Source organism: Sebastes umbrosus, chromosome 12 (assembly GCF_015220745.1).
Source record: "Sebastes umbrosus isolate fSebUmb1 chromosome 12, fSebUmb1.pri, whole genome shotgun sequence".
NCBI lineage: Eukaryota > Metazoa > Chordata > Actinopteri > Perciformes > Sebastidae > Sebastes > Sebastes umbrosus.
Genome location: NC_051280.1, coordinates 19,292,815 through 19,319,373, shown reverse-complemented (window position 1 = coordinate 19,319,373; position 26,559 = coordinate 19,292,815). Strand labels below are relative to the sequence as shown.

Sequence of the window (26,559 nt, the reverse complement as noted above, 5' to 3'; positions counted from 1 at the left end):
CGTGTGATGCAACGCTTTAGAAAATTCCTCCCCACTATTACTGTTTCCAGACACAGGGGTATTACACAGAAGCACACAATGGTTTAAAAACGAGGATGCACCGCACTATGTAGAGTAGGGCATAATAAATCACACCGAGACAGTGGTGGGAAGTGGAAAGAATGATGGTTTTAGATTATTCTGTTGGACTATTAAAGACAATAAAGATAATAGAACTCTCATTTCTTGTCAACACAAAGATATTTATTAAAGCTTTGATGCGCCCGCAATAGACAAAAACGCACACACAAGAATCTAGTATGCAGATAGGATGGCAACCCTTTTTGAGCTCAGTGCTCTTACTCAGGCAGCTAGAGGTCACATCTATTTGTTCTCTACGTGCTGCTGTTTATGTGGGGTTATAAGTTTTAATAAATATTTTCATTTTATGCAAAAAAGGAGTATCCAATTATCGTGTCACCCTAGGCCTGTTTGGAAACCACTTTTACCCACTGCCATAAAACATTTTTTCTGTCGATCCGTTCTCTAGTCCGTTTAACCAACTGCCCATTACACTGTTTCTTTTTCTGGAAACATGGAGGGTTGAGTCCATTAACCACTAACTATCATTTAAAAAACACTAATTAGAATAATATGTAACCTTTTGTTTCAAAAGACAAATTCAAATCATTGACTGTATATAACAAGTGGACGTAGTCAGCCTGACGGTACCCATTAGTTTGTGGACTGCCGTTTTGAAGCCTCGAGTTCGGCATTTTGGCTGTCGCCATCTTTGGTTTTTGCAACCAGAAGTGACACCAGAGGGTGGAGCTAAGTACTACCAAACACTGAAAAAGAAATTTTTAGGTGAACAAAATGTTACAATTAACTTTAATGGACTGAAAACAGACTGTGAAAGGGTTAAAGTTATAAGACGGAACACAGACAACTCCCAGACGGGACAACGCCATGGTAGCAACCTGTCAATCACAAGGTAGCCTCGCCCTAGAGCATACCCGGCTTTATGGTCTATTTTACTCTAAATGGGACCATCATTTACTAAATGAACATCATGCTGTATTGAAGAAGACACGAAACTAGCAATTGAGACCATAAACTCATGTTTACAATGTTTACTGAGGTAATAAATCAAGTGAGAAGTAGGCTCATTTTCTCATAGACTTCTATACAATCAACATTTTTTTTGCAACTAGAGGAGTCGCCCCCTGCTGGCTATTAGAAAGAATGCAAGTTTAAGGCACTTCCGCATTGGCTTCATTTTCAGCCCAATGATAAAAAAAAACAACCCAAAGAATTGAACAAATGTTGACAAAAGGATGTACCTTGCTATTCTATGCCTGGCTCCAGTGGGAGTGCGACATTTAAAGGTTAACATCAGGCGATAACAATAACAGTATGTGTTATTGACTAGTCCATAGTCTGTATTAACAGACACAAACATCTCTGTTGTTATTTGATATCAATGTGCCACTGGTTGCACTTTTCGTTAAGCAGTGTTTATAGATAGAGTGCAGGTTGTAGCATTTTCATTCTGACTGTATTACTCCATTCATGGCGGAGGCACCTATAACTGAGTCTACCTTCCCACCCAAAGGCCCTGCAGTGACAGGCATTCTAACTGCCTCTCTGTAATTCCCACCTCACCCAGACATTCCTTTCCCTTTCTTCTCTTTCCTGCTTCAGGGTCCTCTGAAATCCTCTTGCACGGCTTTCATCAGTCTGTTACTGTACATGGGTTCACTCAAATTTACACACACATTCTGACCATAACCGGCACAGTAATGTCTCGTTTGTCTTTATGTTGTAAACAATTAAGAAATATGGGCACTTACTGTATTTGATCAGTATCTAACTTGGAAAGTTTTTGAATTATTCTGGGATTTTTTCTATTTTCTGCTTCTCAATGTCAACAGCAATAATAAATCTGATGCACAAAGAGTTCATGTGATAGTTTCTAGGCCATTGCCATGTACTTAAACAGCGTCATAATAATTACAACAATAAGACTATTTTTCTGCAATACCTTAACCTTGCAACAAAATACACAGAATACAAAAATAGCCTATATATCTGCAACATAAAAAAACCCACAATGCTTTTTCATGTACATTTAATATGTACAGTAACACCTCCCAAGATCTTTGTCTCTGTTCATCAATAGACTGAAGTCCAATATTAAGTCTAAGCCTCAGTCTAATCATCAAAGCTTTGCGGCTTACGCGTTCTAATATCGTGACAAGTCTCAAAATGTTTAATTACTGTTATATGTCTCACTGAGATTTACATGGCTTGCGCAAAGGCATATACAAAAGCAGTTAACACACAGAAGTACAGGATTAATGATTTAACGTCCCTCAGGCTGTTATTAGCATTCACCTGGTAAAGGCTCCGCTGAGGGGCAAGTCTATAGGCACACTGCTGCCATCGATAACATTGATCCCCATCCTTCTCACCGTTAAAGCCAGTGACTTCTGTGTGCACTGGCTCAACGATTACAAGCGAGCATTTCAGCTTCATTTACTGTAGTCGTAGGCTGAGTAAATCGCCGCGTACGCCCCTATCCAGTCCGTCAAAGTGTGCATGACAAGAATCCATGCATTTCACTGATTATATGTCAACCAAGATTCTGTAACTGTCCTTTAAGTGCATCATCCAGGCCAACTCTAAAGTGGATCAATTAAAGGCGATTTTCCTCTTCCAACACGAAAAAGTGGAGGACGGGCTGCCCAGATCGGAGGAGATGGAGGTGACATTGAGCATCTCTCAGCACCCTCTCACTGTGTCGTGGTGCGAATCAGAGAGTTTTGGACCTGGAGAAGGGCACTTGTACGTAAGTCTGTGTGATTTCGCATGTCGGTGAGAGGAAAAATAAATTGAACGAGAGGGTGAGAAAGTGAAGAGTACAAAGAAATGGAGAAGAAAAAAAAGGGAGGGAGGAAAAAAGAGAAGCTTGATGGAGGAATAGCATACAGCGCTATCAGGGGTCAGCTGCAATCTGTCAGCCCCTGGGACGGCCGTTTAAACGCCTGGACTGGTTTTTAGTGTCTATGTGTGTTACGGGCCTGTGGCCATTTCCTCCAGTGCAATCTGCTTGCTGCCTGCCATTTGAAGGACATCTGTGCAGAGAACAATACGCACTTAGAGGCACAATACGCTCACATGGATAGTAGGAGGTGTGAGGCTTCCAGATGCAGCCAGGCAGAAACAGCCTCTTCAGAGGGTCCATTTATATATAAAAAAAAATGTGATGATTTTCTGTATACACTCACGACATCTGCAGAGTGCATACGCGCACACGCACAGTTTAAAACACGCATGCAAGAATCCTGGACACACATCTGCCACACAGCAGGAAAGGTCACCTGTTACGGAGCATTACGTTTCCAGTTGGCTAACCTAACAGTCGGCTAATGTTACAAACAGGGCAGTCTCCTCCATTTGACTCGGTAAACTGGAGTAAGCCTGAGTGTGTGTGTGTGTGTGTGTGTCTATTTGGGTGAGAGCGACAGTAAGCCACTCTCGATCAAAGTGTACAGGAAATGTACCCTTAACAGCCACACATGGCTCTCGCTTTTACACTCTTTCATTCTCTCCTTCTCTCCCTCTCTCTCTCTCACACACACACACACTCACACACTTTCAGTCCATAGCCAGAGGATACTAGAGTAATCAGCAGAGGAGGACAGCTCAATCTGGAGAAGAGCTGTTTTAGTGGGAGGCTCCAGCAGTAGCATCTAAAGGGGCCACAACAGAGAGGGCAGCTAATGCTCCTGCTTGAGACGTCCAATTTCATGTGCTTACAATACCAGACACATCCAATTTTCTGCACTTAGAGATAGCTAAAAAAAACATGCTTTCATTACATACCACAAGACCACTCCTTGTGCATTAGAGACTTACTTTGCATTAACCAATTTCCAGCCTGCCCTCGCCATTTCCTGTCTCTATTGTTCCCGAATTGCTCCTGCGGTCTGAATAAACTCCATGGAATGCGTGATAAACTTGAAAAATACGCTCGCAACAATAATACGGTTCATGTCCCCGCGAGAAAAGATGAATTAGAGAGTTGAAACTGATTGCGCAGTTGGCGCATGGAGATGAAACAAAACCACACATGAATGAGATCTGCTCGAAAATTAAATGATCTATTCAAATGTATTCAAATTGACAGTGTAGGTGTTCTGCATTAATCAGCCACCTTCTGCGAGGCCAATCAGCACAGAGGTAGCAAGCCGATTATCTGGTCTCTCCTAAAATGACACACATGTACAATACACCAACTCACCCACACAACAATTAATGGATGCGTGAGGGCAAAATTAGGGAAACAATTCACCCCATAACAGTCCTCCATGGCTTCTTCCCCTTTTCTTTTGACAGACATGCCTGCTAAATGGTGAGCAATTCCCCAGCCATTAGCTTATCACTGTTCACCAGGGAGGAAGGCTCCTATTAAACAGTAATCTGGGAAGGCAGAATAAGGTCGTGGACACTGAGATAAAGCATGGGACAGACTGACAGTCAGCGGCTTTTAGAGATGGTGGGAAACACACAGAGAGGAGAGGGCAACAGGAAATTAAGAATGACTCAAAGCCAAAGTGGCTCCGTCATTCGTCTGGGAACAAAACAGGAGAAGGCAAAAAAATGCTGGCCTTGTTCGGTTATGTGATGTCACCATCACTGTGTCACTATTTAGTGTAGGTTTGTTTCTTTCTGCTCCACGGGTACCAAAAGAGATAATAAAAAATAAACACCGGCGTCTCACAGCATAATGCACAGCCATTGTAGCAGTTTATTTCGTCCTTTCAGACAATTTCACGCCTGTGGCTAAGTTTTTTTATGCTACATTAGTTCCATCAATGCAGAATATGTTAACCTGTGCAGATGTTGCGCTGATTGAGATATGCAATTTTGAGCTGGGCTATTCAGACTTTGACTATTCAGTGTGTTCATGGAGGATATTGAGCATGCCCCAGTTGTGCACAGTTTATTCAAAACCTCGGTGTCTTTGTCCTTCACGTTGGTAAGGTGGAAAATTGGAATATAGATTTTTTATTCATTTATTTATTGTTGTCTGCTGAGGCTTTTTTTTGCCTTTAAGCACAGTGTATATTCATTTTTATTACGACAACTACAGCATAGCAGTTAACAATACTGAACGTGTCCATTTTTGTGTAAGTTTGCATGTTTTCCCTGCTTTAATCACATTGTGCATACAGCTCAGGTTGACAGAATAGACTGGAGACTCAGAAAAATGCCCACTGCCCATAGGTGTAACTAAGTCTAGACACGAACACTATCTCTAGACTGTTAGACCTATGGGCATCTACGACTTTTCTCTTTCATCTTCTCTTGTGCATTCTACACCCTGACCATCATGTGCGAGCTGTTAGACTTTGGGGGACAGAATGCCGGGATAAAAGAGAGTAGCATGCTACCTGGATTTAATTTTGGATTCTGCTTGATTTTGTTCTGCAAATACACAAAAGAGCTCAATAATCAAGCCCCTAATGAACCTGAGTGCAGTGGGCATCTGTTTTGCTGAAAATTCAAATCATTTCTTGACCCTAATAGCACCTTCTCATTTCATGTTTGTTTTTTTGATTAAGCACATAAATAGCACAACATAAAGTCATCAAGTTGCTTCAAAACACATTTTAGTTAAGGTAATCTTCACATTGTTGTCTATTTGTTATTGGAATCTATTAATACTGTTATTTTTTGTTTGTACTGTATCAGTATGATATATCATAATGGGCATGCCCAGGTTTACCTATTTATCTATTTCTATCGACTGTACATCATTGTTTGAGCCAGATTAGGGAGTACATAGAAACTAAAGAATGTAGTTTTAAATCGAGGTCTGAATAAAAGCCTTTACACACGACGAATAAAAGACACAAAAATGCGAAATGAGTAATAAAGTTTGCTGTTCTAAACTGGTTCCACACAACCTGATTGGTTGATGTCTTTATTCACGTTGCGAAAACTCAGAAAATTGCCCTTGTTCTGAAAAAAAAGTATGTTGCTTTTTCGCTGTGTAATATTTGTGTTCTGTGTGAAAGTATTCATGACAAAAAAACAAAAAAAAAGATGTTTTCACAAATTCATATTAATAAAGAAGATGGTAATTAATGCTAGACTTCACAGTGAACCTAACTACACTAGAGTTCTGGTTTAATTTTTTTACACTGCTGGCATTAAAGCTTTGTAGAAGTATGCATAAAGGAATTGAGGACGCATTACATGTGAACAGTTGGTGAATCTCCATACTGTTCTTCTGGAGCACATTTGACAAAACGGCATGACTGCGACCACGCTGATATGCTGACACACATAACTGATGGCTCCTGGTAATGATTGCTATTGCATAACTGACACTGTTTCAAACCACAATGTACAGTATGTGTGTGTGTGTGTGCGTGTGTGTGTGTGCACGTTGGCTGTGGCATCTGAGAGATTAGCAGCCTAATCCAGTCTATGGTGAGAGTGTGTGCGTGTGTGTCAACAGCTAGGTGGATTATTGCCAGTGCCAAGGAAAACACCCATGGACACCAGGAATCAGACACATTCTCACACACCCACACTTGAGCACTGGATTAGAGCTAAACAGATGAAAAATAACTGGGCTATTTGGCATCAGAGCCCCCAACCAACTGTACACACCGAAATTTCACATACCGAACTAACAAATGCTTAACACAGGCCACACTATGGTCTCTGTCTAACTGCTACCAGCTTGCATTCCTGTTTGCTGCTACTCCGTCTTTCTTTGTGCTCCTAACTTTCACACACACAGAGAACGACCTACGGGCGACCCAGGCTTTAACCTAGACCCTCGATGCTCACCAGTCTGGTAATGTGAGCCAAGCAGAGAGTCACATAAATAGCTTCCTCGAGCCAGACGAGGTGGCGGCCACACAACACATTAATAACACAGAACTACTGAGGCCAGCTGATCCCCATGCTGCTTTCTTCATGCCAGCACTTACTACCTGCACTGCCGGCTGACCTATTCATTTATATATGTGCTACTGCAGCATCAGACTCATGAAAGGCCTGTGAATACTGCTCTCAACTGTCACTCTCAGTGCTTAAAGTGAGCCGGTACCGCGCACCGTGACTTTTTCTTACTACCACTTTTTATTTTACTACTACTACTCTTCTACTACTACTACTACTCTTATCTGCCCTATTGGGTTCTCTGGGCGATGCTCGCAGCGCCAGCGTTTTTGTACCGCTGCTTATAAGCCGTATGAACATGAAAACAATGTGGAGAGCATCCAGACGAGATGACACCCAACACGGGTTGGTGAGAACAAGTAAAATTGTTCCTTGTAAAATTATTAAAATGTCTGTTCGTCATAACCTTTTAAAATTGAGAATAAATGTAATCAACTCACGCGGAGCGCTATATACCCCCGACTACATTGTCGCGGGGGTATAATTAATAAAACATTATTTAAACGTTTTCTGAATTTGCTCTTTTGATTTATAGAATATGGTTTTACAGGGCGAACATTTCCAGAAGAATTAAATGTTCATACGAAGGCTGTGATATGTGTAAATAATAAAATATTTATTTAACTACAGCAGATTATTTTGGCTTTATGTTTTTTGGGCGTTATCTACAATAATGGTCCAAAATTATGTGAAATTGCATAGTTTTAAGTCAAAAACCTTCAAATGTTCTTGGGGGAAGACCCCCAAACCCAACATCTCCTATCTTTTAGTCACTGTAGAAATTCAGATTGTAAATAGTGATTGCCAACATGTGAATAAGGGGAGTACTGGCTTTTATTTTTTTCCAATTCAAGCACTGGTCACACGAAACAGTCACTCACTTGACTTGAATCAGTCTCATTTTAATGGGCTGGGAAAAGTTTGACCAGCTACTCACTGGAGAGAGGAATGGCTAAAGGAATAATGTGATAATGTGATGATGCAGGCCGTGGGGAGCAGATTACTTGGTTAGAGTTAAATAGCTCTGGCTGTGATTAAGTCTGTGGTCAGTCTATGTTAACAAATGGGCCGGAGAGAAGTGGAGTAAAGTAGCGAAGCAGAGTACAGCTAAGGACAGGACGGGATGAGACAGGATGAGATTGGACAAGATAAGACCGGATACTGTATCTTGCCCCTTTAACCATAACTTGCCCTATCCCACAAGAAAAGTACAACACACATATAACTATATTAAAAAAAAATGCTAATACATTTACTCAGCTTTTTAATAAGTCTTGTTTAGAAGATGTGACCTTTCAAAGTAAAACAAATAGCTTCAGTATGAGGCAGTCGGGCCTAAAAGTGTTTAAAATTCTTATTAACTGTGTCTTTGTTTATATCATCTCCCATAGTAACAGATGTAAACCAGATGCTGCAACATCAGACTGGAGAACAACAGTGATACTGTCATTGTTTACATATCAAAATGGATTAGTGATGGCGATTTCTAACATTACAAGAGAGAAACAGAATGTAAGTGGTTGAGACAAGCTAAATTTTAACATTATTTTGCACCTTGTTTGGAGGCCCACATGCAGTTAAGTGGAAGACAATGCATGACATTACACGATTGTTAAGCTGCAACACTGGCACTGGGTCAGACAGAACCTGCGGGATCCCAATTCTGTTGCAGCGCTCTAATGGGAGTTGTGATTTATAAGGAGCATGATGGATTACAACAGGTTTTGTAATTAAGTTGCTGTAGCCCTGAGAAACATGCTTGACTGCCCACTCTGATAAGACGGGCACAGAGTGAAACACAAATACGCACAACTGCATTCGCTCCTTGTCTCCTTCTGTCTCCTTTTCACACACACAGTATATATTTTAGGGCTGGGACAATACACCTATCTCCCGATTCGATACTTGGGTGCCGATTTGATATGTATTGCGGTTTGACATTACGATTTATTGCGATTTTTGTTAACTTTTTTAACTCACTTCTAGGGACTTTTACTTTGGAAAATATCTAAATTGATACAGTAAAAAATGTTTGATTTTTAGCGTGCATGTAGTCAAAAATGTCCCGAAGTCAAATATATCAGTCATTGTCAGGCATTATATATTAAGTTTTTTCCAGCAACCCAAAAATCAAAGAATAAAGACATTTCCCTCACAAATTAGTGGTATTTTCTCTTTAACTTATAAGGGACATGTAATGTTTTATACTTCTGGTGAATATAATCCTATCAATCTTATTTCCATATATGTATTTTTTTGTATATACAGTTCCTTTTGTTAACACCTTATTTTGAAAATCAGATGTTGTCACACATGTATACTTTCGCCAAATCCGTCGCTAGCTCTCCCGTCACCTCCGTTCTCTTTATACATTCATGGTCAGCTCCATCGGGGCAGTTTGAATAAATTTAATATAAATGTCAGTATACAGTATTTGTGCTCTAGAGTTGTAGCGACGGCTGATTTGACCACAGAGATGAGAGTGACGGCTGCCTTGACCGCACGTTATTGCAATACGATAACGTTTCCTGTCCATGACAGAGTTAGCGTGCAGCTTTAGCCATCATGTCTAGTGTTTCCATACATTAATGTATGTATAGTGTTTACCACATTGGATTTAAAATGTGAGGGTGCAGGTTGTATCCACGCAGACCCTCCGCCGTTTTCCGCTCTGTCGTATCTGCCGGTTTCTGCTTGCTACGGCTGACCGGCTGCTGTTTGTTTTGAGTGACGGATACAGAATGGATAAGAATTCACGTTACTCAGACTACAGCAAAAAAAGCAGTAACTTCCTTCTACATCTGCATAGACTCAAATGAAGCAAATATATCGATTCTGGCATTAAAAAATCGATTTCAAAATCGTAAAATATATATATACAGCCCCACACAGCCCCACACTCAAATCCCAGTGGCCTATGAATAACCAAAGAGTGTGAGCTCCAGCTGCTTTAAATGGTGGCAGTGGCCTGTTCCATTCACTTAGCAGGTACAGTCACAGTGCTGTCAAAGAGGCTGATGTGGTGTTGTAGCTTTCCAACAAGCCTGCCAACTTGCCCATTCATGTCCTGCCTTCTTCAGTGTCATCTCCACTCTTTATCCATTCCCACCATTTTTTTCACTTGTGTGTTGACTGAGATTAAATCAGACTGACCTGGAATGCAGGAGAATGTCATTTACTCAGACTTTAACAGGAATAACACATCCAACAATATGCTGTACAGACAGTACAGACACACACTGTCCTAGTTACACCCAGTTACAGACATGTCTAAACTTGAGCTCGTCTGTGTGTTGAATTGCCGAATGTCAACGTGTGTGTGAACAAAAAGTAAAGGAGACAGGGAGTGGAAAAAGTTACTCCGAAGAAAGTTGATGCATATCTGAACCATATCTTAGACATACTCCGTCGTAGGCCTTCCCAAAATAAAAGGAGTAACTACAGGCTGCAGAGAGCTGACCTCATTTCTGTGTCTGGAGGAATTCGGTGGTGTGTTGTTTTGGAGTACGTGTGTGTGTGGGTGAGTTTTCCACGGATGATCCAGCGATGGTCTTTGACAGGAAGTGTCAACAGTTGACACACATCAGGGAGAACATCCTGTCACATGATGCAGACTGACGCTCCTGCCTTCTGTGTAACTGCACGCAATGAGGTCTAGGAGCTTGACAAAAAGTCTTTGAGATGGAAGGAATAACAGAAAACCCTTTTCACACAATAAACCTGTAGTGTTGCTGACTTCAAACATCCGTGAGACAGTGTCAGACTTTTTGGTATTCACAGTTTCCCAGAAAGGAACAGTTCCGTCTTTTCACAGAGGACAAGACTGTTCCGGATAGATTCGGTTGTAACACCGTAGCATGGAGAATTTTGAAAATAATAACAGCAAAGAAGAAGAGCATTACCAGTTCTCACAGACCTAATTTATTTATTTATTTTGCTGTTGAATGTTGAATGTTTATCTCTCACGCTTGATTGCATGCATTTTATCATTATAGACTATATAAGACATAGAATTCTGTTGCCTATTTTTCATAATCGGATAAAACCCAAACCACTAATTGAGAATTTTATCTATATGATGAACATAGTGCAGCATTTAGCAGCTAAAGAGTCAGATAGTCAAGAATTCAGATATTTTACAAGGCGTACCTCTTCAAGAATGACATTGACATGTAAAATTGCCACAATTGCGTGTGTGAAAGGGGCTAGACGGACAAAGAAAGGAAGAGCTGGTACAGTATAGTACATCTGTGTCTGCATGCAGGTATTTGTGTGTGAGAGAGAGATCTCGTGGCCTGACTCCTATAAATGTGGAAGCTTCCCTTTGTGGCAAGGCTGTCTCCTGATGGTGAAAGAACAAACAAAGGAGCCAGTTCCCCTCTGCTCTGTGCTGCTAAGAGGTGGAGAGGCTGTCAGATAGAAGCTGACCTGCTGTTGTTAGGGCCTGTCAAAGCAGCAAGAGCTAGAAACACATTCAGCCAGGACTGAGTCAGAGACACAGACACAGGAGGTGGTGGGTGATGCAGCTGAGAGAGATGTATGTGGGAGAAAAAATGGGAAGGTGAGCACATAAAAGAGCTAGGGCGATGTGAGAGAAAAAGCAGAGAGGATGAGGGAGTTTTCACAAAGAAACCAAGGAACTAAGACAGAGAAAGAGCAAACAAACCCTGGGAAAAGTAAGGAAGGGAAAAGGGTGTGGAATCAAATGATTTAGTGACCTACAACTACAAATTGTCTCCATTATAAATTAAAGTGGCTATAATCCATTATTATTTACATAGCATTATTTAAAATCATTATTTTGGTTTTACGGCCTGTTAACAGTTTACTCAGTGGGCAACCTCCGGGTCTGAAAAGTGAAGCCAATGCTGAAGTGTCTTAAACTTGCATTCTTTCTAACAGCCAGCAGGGGGCGACTCCTCTGGTTGCAAGAAGAAGTCTGATTGTATAGAAGTCTATGAGAAAATGAGCCTACTTCTCACTTGATTTATTACCTCAGTAAACATTGTAAACATGAGTTTATGGTCTCAATCACTAGTTTCAAGTCTTCTTCAATACAGCATGATGTTCATTTAGTAAATTATGGTCCCATTTAGAGTCAAATAGACCTTAAAGCAGGGTATGCTTTAAGGCGTGGCTACCTTGTGATACCTTGTGACAGGTCGCTACCACGGCGTTGTCAGGTCTGGGTGTTGTCCACGTTTTCGTCTTAGAACTTTAACCCTTTTACAGTGTCTTTTCAGTTCATAAAAGCTAAATGTAACATTTTGGTCGCCTAAAAATGTCTTATTCAATGTTCGGTTGTGGTTAGCTCCACCCTCTCGTGCCCCTTCTGGTTGCGAAAAAACAAGATGGCAATGGACAAAATGCCAAACTCGAGGGTTAAAAACCATAGTCCACAAACCAATGGGTGACGTCACGTGACAACGCCCACTTCTTATATACAGTCTATGAGTTTACTACTACTTTAGTTTATCTTGGTTCAGTCTTATTGCTCTCATCATTGTCAGCAGCCATCTATTTTTTAGTGAAAAAGCTTTAAACCCGCTGTACTCTACCTGCCCAGCACCAAAAGACAGACGGACAAAGTTAGTTACTAGAGCCAATGAATCCCCTTGGGACTTGGAGAGTGAATATTGGACTTACATTTTTTCAGGTGGACACCAAATAAATGTTATTGTCACTCCGTGTATACTGGATGTGTTTGCCAACAAATTTGCATGATCAACACCATTTAATTATGACAAATCCCAATTACTACCCACCAAGCCCTAATGTTAATATCTTAAAGATTGCTAACTTTACCTGACAAGCAGCCAAAAACACCCACAAAAGAGTTCAATATCATACTGAAACAGAAGCCTGCAGGTCTCTTTGAAGCCTTAAACATCAAATATACAACGTTCTGTCAGATGATTTTAACAACTGGTTATAAAATTTCAATCCAATAATTTTCTGCCAGTTGATAAATGATTTATGATCTTCTCAGCAGTATTACAAGGAAGTTGCAGGCACAGCTGTTACCTGCCAAGACCTTTGACTCACTCAAACTCACCTCCTTGTTCTCACACTTTTGCTCTTGAAATTGCACAATGCACAATAACACAGAAGAGCGCATTTTGTGCATCCAACGAAATACAGAGTGAAAGATTTACTGTTTAGTGGACGATTACTTCTTTATAGTGAGGTATTACGGATTGCTAAATAATAATAATAATAATAATTAAGCCACTTAGACCTCCTGCATTTACATGCCGTCAGCTAAGATTGATGCTTCCAGCTTCCACTTCACAGAAAGAATGAACAGTCTGTTCTCTCGCTCTCACTCTTTGGATGGAAATGAACAGAAATCCATTTTTAATAGAACACAAATGGCACATACTGTATGATGAAGGACTTGAATTTAATTCTGCTATTTAATCTGGCTCTTTTCTCTCTGCTGTCACAGTACAAAGGACCTCACAAAAAGCCATCAATCACCAGCTCTTAACCCACAAGCACACACCCCTGTCCCTCCCATCGAACCGCTTTCAAAGCCAGATAGAGAGGTCGTTGAATCCTCAATCGGATCCTCTCTAATCCTCGATAATGAGTCGGTTAGGTATTGAATGTTGGGTGATCTGATTATGGATCAGTGCTTGGAGAAAATATGACAGACGCTCATCAGATCAAAGCACAGACAAGCCTCTTAGTCCATCCCTTAGTTCACTCATCTCTCCCCCATCTCGCCCTCCCTCCCTTTTCCTTCCTTCGCCTCTGGCTGGGAATCTGGCCAGAGAATCTGGGCTTCCAAAGAGCAGATCCACACTTGCCCAGATCCTCAAACACTGGCATGTTTTATTTATGGCTGGGGCTAGACATCACTCTTTACCTTGGGGGGTATTCTCTTATCTGTATTATTTTGTCATTTGTCTACATTTAAAATCAAGATAAATAGTATCATCATCTGTCATTTGGTGGCATTATTGGTTTAATGGAAATTAAGTTGCACAGCGTACTGGTTATGTAGTGAGTTTGCTTCTACTGCATGTACACTCGCTGTGTTTGAGCATTAGAATAAACTAATCTAGCTGAGCTCTGATCCATCAACAAAGCACCAACAGCAGCACTTTAATCAGCGAACCAAAAGACAGAGCTGTGTACTCCAGTGTGTGTGTTCCTGTTAACTGACAATCAGACGCATTATGACTGTGTGTGTGGCTTCGATGATTGTTCTCAAACGACCGCTCATAAGTCTCGTAACCAGTGAGTCATATCAAAAGCCAGATCTGAAACCGGGGCTGACATGGGAACTAACGCAGTACAAGGAAAGCCCTGTTTTGGCGATGTTGTGTGTGCTGTGCATGGTGTGCGTGCCAAGCTGTCTATTTTGAAGTCAGGTCAGAACAGGCTAGCACTCAGGCCTCACTTAGTCACTGTGAGTCAGTGAAATGTCTTGACAACAGACAGATAGACACGGATAACTGACAGCCGGGCCGTGAGACCGAGAGGCAAACAAACAGAAACATGAAAGTCACATGGCAAATGGGCAGCGAGACAGCAGAGTGGAAGGCATTTCCTAGATCGGCAGGCGGGCAGGTAGGCAGACAACAAACAAAAGACTGATGGAGATAGTCAATACATACACATATCCACTGGAAAGCAACAGCGCTGTCAAGACCAAGATAAAGATGCTTAGAGAATGTCAGAACTATTAAGCCTGTGGTCTCCGTTTTCCTCCTCCGCTTCCAGCCAGCCCGTTCTCTCAGCAAGCCACAATGACACTCCATGAAACATCACAGAGCACCATTCGCCGCAGTAGCTCATTTCAGAAACCAGGCCACCAAATCATTGTTCTATGTAGGCCACCATCGCTGATGTTACACACTCCTCCTGCCTGATGCAAAACAGCATGGGCCTTGACCATTTACAAATAATGACCGAAGAACCACAACCCCCAGCTGTGTATGTGCTTGTTCGGGGAAAAAAGGTTCTTTTTGGGAAGCTGAGTCACCTACAGGATGTTAGTGGTGCACCGAAATGATGAAGTAAAGATTGGTATTTAGTTTGGTTCGGGCACAAAGCAAAGCATCATTTATTTGTCGGCATTTGATTGTGGAAAAACAACTTGTTAACACAGAACACATACTGGAATCAAAGAACAAATCCATTTGGCAACTTTTTGACTGAATGTTACCACACATTACATAATTGCATTACATTACACAGTACATACGGACATACAGTGCATTATCATCACTCCAGAACCCTGTCTGATAACAAGGGCTGCCTCCTCTTAGTCGATTAGTCGACTAATCGGTCGTTTTGGTCTTAGTCGACTAAGATTTCTTCAGTCGATTAGTCATTTTTCATGCTTTTTTCATGCTGAATGATGTATTTCCAAGAATCTTATGAGCACATCTCTGCTAAACACAAGATTTAAAGTGGTGCTTTGTGTGATTCTTTGTAGAGAAACTCAGTTTTACAAATCAACTAATCGATTTGTCGACAAACTCGTATGAGCATTAGTCGATTAAGAATTTCTTTGGTCGAAGACAGCCCTACTGATAACCACTCTTTGGGTTTTAGCTTGACTGTACATGAGCGGGATGCCTATATAACAGAGACATACTTGCATCCTAGATGGTGACCTTTGACCTTGATCAGCTTTACATCTAAACCTTGGCGTGCAAAGATGGGCGTTGGTCCATCTAGTCCTACATCGGAGCGGTTATGTTGTGCGAGGCAAATAGCTTTTAAAAAACACGATATATAATTCATGCCTCAAATGTACAAGTGCAAAACATTTGACTGCCACTTGTTGCTTGCTGTATGACTGCAGGGTAGACTTAATTGCAGGTTGTTTTAATTTATGGGTTTGTATTTTTGAGTGTGTGCATGCAATAAGCTAGGCCTGCTGATAATACCACATAATAAAAGGTTAATCAGTGATGCATGCAAAGTGAACAACAATCAAGCCAAAAATGATTCAAATGATTTCATATAAAAGTGAAGTAGCACAAAGTAACATGTAGGCCGAGTAGCAACAGAAGACTGTATCCTGTCCTGTGTTCTCACTGCACGAAGCTGTGCATAATTACTTGCAAGTTTAAATGACCCACTGTTATCGCCATGGGAAAGATCTAACACTGTACTGTGCCTCTTAGATAATTTACATGTTAAATTAAACATTGTATTAAATACAAATGTTCCAACTGTACTGTATTTAACCACAATAGAATATACAAATTAAATATGAGTGAAGTAAAGCAGATGTCCTACATCTTAAAATGAAGAAAACCCAGAAATATGTTAAATGTATACAAGCTGCAGTGCTTCCACAGAAGTATAGGTTTAACGGAGTGTCCAGTTGATAACCTAGCTGGCCTTGATGACCTTACAAATGCTCTCACGGTGGTGTAATAATCTTTGACTGGAACCAACAATAAAGTCCTTTCCTGGAAGAAGGTTCATTTGGTCACACTGGACCACTTGATCTCTATCAAACTAGGAGATAAAAAACAACATAAAAAAAGACACATGTCACTGTAGATAGCCAAAATTCCAAATTGTACTGAATTTGCCATGGGTTAGCACTTGTTAGGGTGACAGTGCGAGGCTGACTTGTCACACAATGACCCCTCAAGCACTGGAACAGGCTTAATGATGTAAAAAAAATCATTAGTTCTCTCTCCGCTGACAGGGACAGTGGACAGATTATGTGGCAGTTTGAGAATTTATGTTTCGCGCAGCACAGTCCGAGCATTCTTCACAGATAGATCAGCGAGAACCACAGCAAATTACTCTTCACCATAGCTGCAAGGGAAATTACATCCAGAGGGGCTTGGAACTGATGTACAACTCTGACGCTGAAAGGTCAGACTTGAATGTAACAGTCAAAGGAAGAGGAGAAGATATGCATAACACTTCAAAGACTGTATGATTTACATTTAAAGGCCATTATTATTATTATTATTTTAGGTTTTATATCATTCTGTAGCTTCCCAGTTGTGTTATGTATTAAAATCCAAACATTAAAATTTTGGTCGCAGTATGTATGTTTTAGCGTCACAATGCTATTTTCCCATGCCCTTCTAAAATCTTTTTACCAAAATAACACAAACTAACTTCTTTAAATAGTGTGGAAACTGAAGATCAGAGTACATATTATAGAAATATTAGTGTTATTTGGCTATAATCTGAATTAATTTCCCTTAACAAAGACACACAGCCACTGTGGTGTTAAGATTTTCAAAGACAGCTCCATAAGCCTTTAGAATTCAAAATCTTGGCATATTGCCCATGTGGGAGCCGCTTTATTGCAGCGCTCTGACAGGTAAATGCACAAGATGTGTAAAGGAATGTTTCTGTCTTTCACTCGCTATGCCTCCGTCTAATCCCCCTTTCAGTCCGGGCCTGAAAGAGGGCTTTTCATAGGTTTCTTCTTTGAAAAAAAAGGAAAACCTAAATGCTTGTCAAATCTGCACTCCTGAACTTGGAAGTGCAGCAGCTCTTTGCTCCCTTGCCTTCCTCTTGTCCTCCTTTCCGTCTGCCTCTGACGTGCTCTCATTCCTTCACTCACTCGCTCTGTCATACACATCTATTAATGTCTTTCCTTCTCAGAGCTCATGTGCCTGTTGACTTCAAAAGTTTCAGATGTTTTCCCGTCGCTTGTCACCACTTCTTGGTTTTTCTGCCTAGCAATGCTTTAAACACGGAGCTTGAAACTCTGTCTTGCATCCACTCAGTTTTCCTTCATCCCCGCATTTTGCTAGTCTTTTATCAGTTTTACAAAACATCAGATTTTCTCAAACATGCCTTTTTTGGAGTTTCTTCTTTGTCAAGACCTCCAACTTTCTCTTCTTTTCGAATTTGACTCCTCATTCTTGTTATCAGCCCTCAAAACTTACCCACCTGCAGTGTTACATCTGAGGAACTGTGCTCAGTCTACAGTTTGGTCTGATGAGAAACACGGTGGTGCAAAAAACAGATACGATGCTGTGCTGATGGCTCCAATGCACTGACAGTTGCATTGCTTATTTTCTATTTTGATAGGACCCTTGACATTTGATTTTAATCTCGAAGTTTCAATTCTGTTTAATTGTAGTGGATTATGATTGTTGAACTCAACCTGCTGCCCTTTTAAAAAGCTTCACATAACTATCAAATTAGCAAACATAGTCAGCCATGTAAAGCACTGGTGTCAGATTAACTGTCATAAAATTTCAACAAGCAAGGGGTCAAACTTAAAGAGGCAGGAATCTTATCGCATCTCATCTTGCCAACACGTTAAATTAAATTTCCTTCTCTAAGGTGCTGTTCAAATATTAAAAAAATGGTATAGACTTCCCCTTTCCCCCCTCCCGAGGCTGAAATGCACCAGAGTGAGTGGGACAAAGATCCTCCACTGTCCTCCCCTCACTGGAAACAGTCATTAGAAAGAGCTGGCCTGTGCTGAAAGGCTAGATGGTTATCCTCCCAGAGCGAGATGAAGGCAGAGGAGAAGGAGGGAGAAGGAGAGCTGAGAAGGAGGCCGCAGGGAGACCGATAGGGCACTGGCTTCTGCTGAAAGGGTAGATGGTTATCCCTCCAACCTCCGAGGGAAGGAGGAGAAGTGGAGAGTAGTAAAGAAATTGAGAATTTACAGACAGAGAGAGAGAGAGAAAGAGAGTGAGAGAGAGTAAGAGACAATGAGACAGAGAGAGGACTGAAGGGCTCTCTGTGGTTATCTATGCCACTCCTCTGCCACTCTGGGTCTTATCTGCGGTCCCGACGGCAGTCAAAAACAGGCACAGGATGGCTCTGAGTCAGCAGCATCGCTGCAGCACCACCAGGCTGACAGTACAAGGATACATGAGCCTCTGAATTTACAGGGCTGGCATCTTTATTGTAATGTGAGACCATTATTCATTTTATCAGTCTTTCACACTAAAAGGAAAGCTGTTTATACCAAGACACGGACCGGCATCATTTTCTTCTTCATTGTCCCCATAATCACAATAATTAGTTTTAATGGACTATTTTGGTCCACACTAAGAAAAGATTGCGTCTTCATTCAACTTGTTTTGAACTATTTCAATTAAAGGACTAGTTCAACATTTTGGGAAATATGCTTATTCGCTTTCTAGCAGCAAGTTAGCTTAGTGGATTGCAAAGACAGGACACAGGGGGAAACAGTTAGCCTGTGTCTGTCCAAAGGTTACTACCCGCTCTAAAGCTCACTATTTAACACGTTATATAAATATAAATATAAGTTGTCATGGCAACCTCGCAGGGACGATAGGAAGTTACTGCGCCCGACCAGGAAATAGTCCAGACTGGTATGCTGATGGGCCAGGATTACTGTTTCCCCTAGTTTCCAGTCTTTATGGTAAAAAATAGGGCTGTCAGTCGTTTAAAATATTTGATCGCGATTAATCGCATGATTGTCCATAGTTAATCGTGATTAATCGCATATTAATCACACATTTTTTATCTGTTTAAAATGTACCTTAAAGGGAGATTTGGCAAGTATGTAATACTCTTATCAACATGGGAGTGGGCAAAATATGCTTACTTTATGCAAATGTGTGTATATATTTATTATTGGAAATCAATTAACAACACAAAACAATGACAGATATTGTCCAGAAACCCTCACAGGTACTGCATTTAACATAAAAAATATGATGTTGCTCAAATCATAACATGCCAAACTCAAGCCCAACAGGTAACAACAGCTGTCAGAGTGTCAGTGTGCTGACTTGACTATGACTTGCCCCAAACTGCATGTGATTATCATAAAGTGGGCATGTCTGTAAAGGGGAGACTCGTGGGTACCCATAGAATCCATTTTCATTCACATATCTTGAGGTCAGAGGTCAAGGGACCCCTTTGAAAATGGCTATGCCAGTTTTTCCTCACCAAAATGAAGCGCAAGTTTGGAGCATTATATAACCTCCTTCACGACAAGCTATAAGTGATGGTTGGTACCAATGGATTCCTTCAATTTTCTAGTTTTATATGATGCCAGTATCTTCACTCTAGCTTTAAAACTAGCTACAACCTCCAAAAGATTGATTGCACTAATGCGTTAAAGAAATTAGTGGCATTAAAATTATTTTGCATTAACGCGTTATCACGTTAGCCTTGACAGCCCCAGTAAAAAAGCTAAATGTCTTCTGGTGGTAGCTTCATATTTAGCATATGGATATGAGATTGGTATCCGTCTTCTCATATAACTCAGAAAAAAGTAGAATTGAAGGACAATCACACGAAGTATGGAGGTGCTAAACTATTCAGAGTGTTGTAAACTAGCTCTGTAATATGATCACTTTTCCTTGTTTTGGTTAAAACTCTGGCAGCTGCATGGCGTACGAGCTGAAGTCTTCTTACAGATTTCTTCGTCCAGCTGAATGATTTCATCTTTAATGCAGCTGCAGAGTGTATGAGTACCTCTGACATTTAACCCTCTTTGAACTCCTTATTAAAATACATCTTGCTCTCCAAATTATTCTCCACCATATTATTCATTAGGAATGCGGTCCATTGGACTGCAGCTCCTCCTGCAGGATACATTTCCACCAGCTGCTCTTCCCACTCCTCTTCGTCCAGCTGTGCGAAGGTGTTAAATGTTCTGAGGAGGACCACTGGACTTGAATATAATATGGACTGAAGCCAGCACTGGCCTGACATCATGTAGCCTTTCCCTACATCGCAGCCACCTACAAAGCCCATCATTGTGTGGGCCAGCTCGTGCCCTCCGCCCACACCCGTCACACCACCCAGAACCCGCTGCACTGGCATCAGTCAACGGCCAAAAGAGCACTTTTAATTAACTTCAAATCTGTCAGCCACCACTGAGCCATGCCAAAGCAGACATGTCAGATCATGCCCCATTTGATCTTTAGGGGGATTTTTCCCCCTAAAATTAAAAGGGGAAAAGAAAGCCAACATAAAAAACAAGCAGATATTTGCACGTCATAAGATAGAAGTCCCCTTTCATCTGTTCCATGCACACATTTGTGCAGGTATACAACAGGTGTTTATGTGTGCGTGTGTGTGTGTGTGTGTGTCTGTGTCTATGTGTTGATGCATGTTCCTGAGGTATTGTGTACAGTAAGCGTCTGAGCTGCGTGCCCTGACTAGCTCTGACAGCTCTATTCTCTGAAACTCTGAAACTCAAAAGGAAGAAAAGGCCAAAATATTAACCCATTTTTACAACTACTAATCTAAGGCTGCATTCACATCAGAGCGGAGCATCTTCGAGTGGCGAAAACGCAAGTCCTCCCAGTCAGTTTGAAGGGGGTTAGTGCGGCGGCCGCAGGGGGTGCTGGAAAAAAAAATGCAGCGGTGCGGAAAAGTAAAAACGGAATCAACTTTTGAAGAAACGCAACCTGAAGTCACGCTGCACTGGCCAGTCACGTAACCGCCGATCAAGAGCTGTAGAACCAGCCATGAGGGAACAAAAGACGTTAATCTTCGCAGTCAGTGGGCCATCAAAACTTACTCTCCCACACTGCCACACAACCCTGCGGCAAATTCTCACAACGCCTGATCTAGCGTGAATGCAGCTTAAGACAACACACATTATCTGTCTAAATGTTAGATTTTGTTCTGATTTTTTTTAATGAAGACCAGCTATGGTAAATGTTGTTCATGGACAAATAATGTGAACTGTCTAGGATGCTGCTGTATGATTATAGCAGATATACAAGCTTCATTTCATATTTGCTGTGATTAAATTTGGGGGTGGAAACAAGCTTTGGCAGTATCTGTCTTTTGTGCCTTAAAATGTGACTGAAAGTAAAGGTACATGTCTACAGTAACTTGGTTTAATGTTCGGTCTTGTGCTCCTAATATTAACCTTAATGTATAAAGTTATTTTTATTACCCCCTGTCACCGGAGGTGAAAATGTAATAAAGCGAGCTTGGAAACGACCTTTTCTCCTAATTACCTGTCTCCTTGACTTTGCTAGTGTTAATCGCAAGTCAGGTTGAGATTCAAGCCACAAGCTGAAAATGAGGACAAAAGAAGAACCTCACAGAGAAATATAAATATAACTAACAGCTAGATGAACAGTTGTCACAAAAACAAAAAAACAGAGTATGAAGAGCAGGTTTCTTTTCACCTGTAGTGTTTGAAAAAGAAAAAGAAAAAGAGATGGGGTGTTTCTTTTGCAGCAGAACAGCCTGATTTCAGAGAGTAAAGGCCCTGAACATCAAAGCCTGCTTTGAGCTACATATATAGGGGGAAAGAAAAAAGGAGGGTGGAGGGGCAGCAAGAACTTACAGCCAATGGTCCCTACCAAGAAGCTAAGCAAAGGAAAAGAAAGAAAGAGAAGGTGCTTTTACTTCAGAGAAAGGAACGTGAACTTGACACAGTCTTATTAAGGTGGCTGTCTCCAGACAGCACGATAGGTTCCCCTTTACGGACCACAATAATAACTACAGGGGTAGTCGCCAGTTAACTGCCGGGGCAGATGTCTGTATCACCAAACACTGCTGCAGTGCTACAGGCTGGTTTAACTACAAGGACAGACCTGCTCATAAAAGCAGGCATCTACAGTACAGTAACAACATACAGACAGCAGAAACACCTTGAGGTACAATAAAAATCCTAAACCGCGACAGATTCTGTTTGCTAAACAAGGCAGAGACAATATAATTCTGACAAGAAGACAGACGAGCCTCCGAAGCATCTCCACAAGGACACACAGAGGCACAACGCGCAGCCTTGAATTGCATTCAGCCATTTCCTCTTTCCAAACGGAAAAAAAAAAAATTCATTAAAAGCTCACGGGTTCAGACGGCAGGAATTCATCGCGCGCTGGGAGACCAGAGTTGTGTTCGTGGACACGCTATGAGTGTGCCAATCCCAGGGAACTCAATTAGAGGAGATAAAGATCTAATCTGTGAGTAAACAGTCAATGGGCAGAGTAGAGCTGCAGTTTCCTTGTCTTTCTTATTTTTTTTCTTGCTTTGTTTATCTGTCATTTGCCACCTCAGCTACCGAGGAGGGGAGATACTCTACTTGCTGACTGGAATCAGCAGAATTAAACACCAAACTTTTAAATTTATGCTGGGTTGCAATTGATGATGCATTAATGTCGCCGACATTATCATCACAAAGACGTCATGGTTTTATCATTCACTTCATTTAAAGGAACATTGTGTAGCATTTCAACACGTTCTCATCCCAACTCGTCATATACTGACGGTTTGTCAGACCCCTCGGCATCTTCCGCCGCACTAAACACTTGCTTAGGATTAAGTAACAACGCCACTATAGCTAAGTTTAGGGAAAAATAACATGGTTGGGCTTAAAATTACTACATTTTTACAGTGCAACTGTGACTGGACGTTGTAAAAACGGGACACAAACAATCAGCTGATTGTAAAGTGAAAATGAAACGCAACGCACTGGACACAAACAGCGGTCTCCTGGATGAAAGCCCTGTGTTGTTGGACCCAACCACCTCCAATCCCGTCCACCCTGTGTGTGTCTCTTTTACTCTTTATAATACGTCACCACAGCACTTTCCCTGAGCGTTTACTGTTGCCACAAATGAGTTTACATTGTAGTTAAAGGAAAGACCGCGAAATGTTACCTTGTGCGGCGGTATCGAACGTCGACGGCCGTGACAAAGCGTCTGTATTTGACGCCCTGGGAATGAGAACGGGCTGTGCATTTAGGGGGATCTATTGGCAGAAATGGAATTTAATATTAATAAGTATGTTTTCGTTTGTGTATGATCACCTGAAAATAATCGCTGTGTTTTCGTTACCTTAGAATGAGACGTTTATATCTAAAGCGGGTTCTCTTCATGGAACCGACCGCCATGTTTCTACAGTAGCCCAGAACGGACAAACCAAAACTTTTACGTCGGCCACTGAAGTTCTCCTACACGCTTGGCACACAGGAGAAGTTTCAGTTGGTTGCAATCTGCAATCTCACCTCTAGATGCCGCCAAATCCTAGACACTGCACCTTTAATCTCACTGGGATGAAAAAAATTGTGCAAGAGAAAAAGAAGTCAGAATGAAAGTGACACAAAAAAAAACAAATTGCAAAAATATTATTAAATGCAAGAGACGATTCCTTAATTTCCTATGATTTCAATTTGATCAACAAGTTTTACCAAATGCAAAATGTACTGTATGTGTGAAATACATGGAAAATGACTCTCTGTGCCACGACAAAAAAAGGTCAAAACGTCATCTATTATCTCAGTAAAAAGAACAATAACCTCTCATCATTTGGGAGACACAGTAACATGTGGCATGTTGAGAGAAAAGCATCTCTAATTGAGTATACACCATCACTAGAGACACCCGTGTTTGGCTCCTTTTTTGCTCTTAGCATTACAAACGACACAGCGCGTTCTCTTTCAATCGAATCACACAAACGCATAAAGAAGACTGCTGTATACATTTCAGCAGAGCATTGATCAAAAACAACTTCTGCTCTGGGGGCAATTAGTGAAACACAATTGAGCAAAAAAACACTTGCTGCTTAGGGAAGCCGTATCGTAATGCTAAACAAACTGTAAACTGGCACATTATCCATTTCACTTTGGTAATAATCAGACACGTGGGAAAAAAATTATAACTGCCTGTCTGAAATCATTTGAAACAGCAAGACTCCACTTTCGCTCTCATGACACCCATGACAGTAGGTGGAAATAAAATAATAATCACATAACAATGGAAGTGTGAGCGTGGTCTATGGAAAAGAGTATTTATAGCAGTGTAATGGTGCATTAGGCACTGTGTTCCCAAGAGAGAATGGGGCCCAGGCTAGCTACAATTTGCAAAATGGGTGATGTGGGAGGTGGGAACATTTAAAGCTGCCTCTTCTAACAACTGCTGCATGTCATTTAGCTGCAGAAGAGCTGGTAGGCCGCCACATAGAATAACTCCATGTCTGTTTCAGAGAAGCAAACTGAGAGGGTAAGAGAGCAAAGTGCTTTTAAAGAAAGGTAACAATATGGTGTAGGTGGTGGGGGGCGGGGGGAGTATTTCAGCTTGACAGTGAACGCATCTCATCAGAATGGCTGAAGTGCTTTCCTATCACAATGGAGAAATGTCCTTGGAGACTTGTCTGAGATACATTTAGCATCCATTAAGTTATACTGCCCATCCGTGGTACTTTAGAAAAAGTTTGACGACTATAACAGCCATCAAAGTGTTATTGATGCCAGATATAGACCAAAATGCATGCAATTCTATTTGCACTACTGTATAACGAGTGTCTGTGTACACGTGTTCACCATAAAATATTAACATAGTCTCCGTGACGTCACCCATAGGTTTCTGAAGAGCCGTCGTGAAGCTCAGATGTTTAAGGTTAGGCACTGATCTTGAATAGCTAAGGTTAGGATAGGTCGTCGGGCAGCGAGTTTCGATTGACTCTCTAGACACGACCATCAAAGTGGGTGGCTCCGGCCAACACAGCCTAACTCGCGGCTAATCCAAAAATGGGCAAAGAGGTGGATCGTTGGTGGAGCTGAGGCGGGCCCGGGTCACTCAAAGTGACCACGCCTTGAATTATGCCCAACTTTAAGCCTTAATATAATTTAAACGTGTGAGTTATAAAAAAAAAAAGACACCCTCAAGTGGCCACGCGATGGACTGCAGCTTTTGACACTTCCGCGTTGGCTTCATTTCTCAGCACCGGAGGTTGTCGTTTGGTGTTCACACATATTTATAAGTATTGAGCTGGAACAAGCATGATTAGCTGACTGTCAGAAAATGATTTGGCAACAATTTTGGAAGTTAAGTAATATTGTAAACCATTATCTAAGCAAGAATGGCAAGCATTGTGTGAGAAATGTGAGAATTTGCAACTATTCTCTGTTTTATATGATGGTAATCCAAATATATTTAGGTTTTGGGCTGTTGGATGGATAAAACAAACAATTGTGAAGGACATTTTTCCCTATTTTTAGAAATTTTATAAACAAAACTATTAATTAATTAATCAAGAAAATAATTGACAGATCAATCGATAATGATAATTGGTTATTAATTAGTTGCAACCCTAAAAATGTATAAATTGGACTTAAATCTCACAAGCAAATCGCCGAGTTAGTAAAACTGTTAATTTTCTTTTAATTGACGAATTGTTTCTTTGACTAATCATCAATCACCAAAATGCTTCAGAAACATAAACACCATATCCTGCATACATTACCACAAAACATATTTTGCATCCCATATTTGGCTACATAATGTCACCACGTAAGCGTCTCAGAAAGCAGCAGCACTCATTTTCATCTTAGTAACATGTTTTCTGGAAATGAAATGTATTGGTTTTATCAGGCCTGGAGGGCTTTAAGCATATGGTATGCTCAGCGAGTATACATAATGGAAAACTGAAGGCCAACAAATGCAAGTGTGTGTGTGTGCGCCACAGCATACTGTCCCTCTCCAGAGGTCATCTCACCCTTCAGCTCTACAGCAGACAATGGCGAATGATTTAAGTTCCCATCACCTCAATGTCACAGCCCAGTCCGCCGTGGCCCGACTGCCTCGGTACCCCGCAGGTACACATCTCTGCCTCACAGAGTGATTCAGAGGAGCCGAGTGCCAGTCACATGTATTAGTCTCCTCCTCATCCAACCAGAAGACACTACCA

At 41.2% G+C, this 26,559-nt stretch overlaps 1 protein-coding gene across 1 annotated transcript in view; it reads right to left on the bottom strand.

The window, feature by feature from the left end:
• Positions 1-26,559, bottom strand: part of gpc1b (glypican 1b) — a 79,638-nt gene that overhangs the window by 36,193 nt on the left and 16,886 nt on the right. The window lies entirely within an intron of this gene.